We start from the raw sequence: 1,714 nt of genomic DNA on the forward strand, positions 1-1,714 counted from the left end.
ACTTAATGCTAATCAAGAATATTGCATGTTTAATGTGTTTATTTTGAAAATAGAACCAAAGTCAGTTAAGGATGCAATGGGACACTCAGATTGGGTTGTTCCAATGCAATCCAAATTGGCTGAATTTGAAAGAAACAAGGTTTGGAGATTAATTCCTAAACCAAATGATGTTTCGATTGTCGGATTAAAATGGATTTTCAAAAATAAAACCGACAAAGATGGTATTACTGTAAGAGATAAGGCTAGGCTTGTAGTAAAAGGTTATTCGCAACAAGAAGGTATCAACTATGAAGAAACCTTTGCCCCTATCGCAAGACTCAAGGCTGTTCGAATATTTTTAGCATATGCAGCACACAAGGACTTTGACATTTATCAAATGGATGTCAAGTGTGCATTTCTCAAAGGAGAACTAGAAGAGACGGTGTATGTCACACCCCCAAACCAAGGATGGCGGAAACGTCCGGGGGTGGAGGACTTCATGTATAGTATCATAACAACAATTGTAATAGTAATTCAAGCAAACCCAACCAACATATATATAATTGAAAAAGTTACATCATTGTATGAATTACATGTTTACGAATCAATTACATTATGTTGACAAAATATGAAATAGTAGACGCCTTAGCGTCCCATCCTCAAATGCACTTGGTTACCTGTTTAATGATTTCCTGAGAATACAAGTTGTTTGAAAAAGTGTCAACACAAGGGTTGGTGAGTTCATAAGCTTTTGTTTGGTATTATTAAAAGCCTTTCGTTTGTAAAAGTAGTATTTGTGTTAGAAAATCCAATATTTTCCTTAATGTGTAAATGTAGTCTTAAAACCCAAAGACCGAAATGTACAAGTAATTTGTCATATTTATAGTAAAACAATGCAAGTTTAAATCGACATAAACTCGTTAAATTTTAATGAAGTTCCCGTAAATTCCAATGTTTATTAATACTTTATGTGAGTTTATTATAACCATACTATGACCAAGGTTGCCTAAAACGACGTTTTTCAGGCGTCGGAAATGTTATGACATTTGTCACCCCAGACCTATCGGTCTAACTGTTGCATGCAGTTTAGGTGTGGGTTTGTCAAACCCAATATAGATCTATACACAACTATCACGCTCTCCATCAAGGAGACTCTGGTTACAATACAGGACTTAATGGTAATTTGAAGTAAATGTCTCACAAAGTCATTAACGGAATTACGTGTTATGAAAACTTGGTACCGTATGGCCGTACCTTGCTTAATGAAAATATCCTTTGTATAAATGTACCCTTTTTAAATGTATGTGTTATGTAATGTCTCACAGAAGTCATTAACGGAATTACGTGTTATGAAAACTTGGTACCGTATGGCCGTACCTTGCTTAATGAAAATATCATTTATATAAATGTACCCTTTTTAAATGTATGTGTTATGTAATGTTTCATAAAGTCATTAACGAAATTACGTGTTATGAAAACTTAGTACCGTATGGCCGTACCTTGCTTAATGAAAATATCCTTTGTATAAATGTACCCTTTTTAAATGTATGTGTTATGTAATGTATCATAAACTATACCTATTATAGTTTATCAACCAAGGGTAGTACGTAGTAATGTATGCAAACTATATTCAAAATAGTTTATTAAATGTTTGAATGTATCGGTTGTACTTTGATTATAATCACTTGTTATTCTTTATATTTTATATGTCCAAATCCATTTGTAAACTGATGTG

The sequence above is a fragment of the Lactuca virosa genome, chromosome 1, assembly GCF_052849685.1.
Source record: "Lactuca virosa cultivar CGN04683 chromosome 1, Lactuca_virosa_CGN04683_v6, whole genome shotgun sequence".
NCBI lineage: Eukaryota > Viridiplantae > Streptophyta > Magnoliopsida > Asterales > Asteraceae > Lactuca > Lactuca virosa.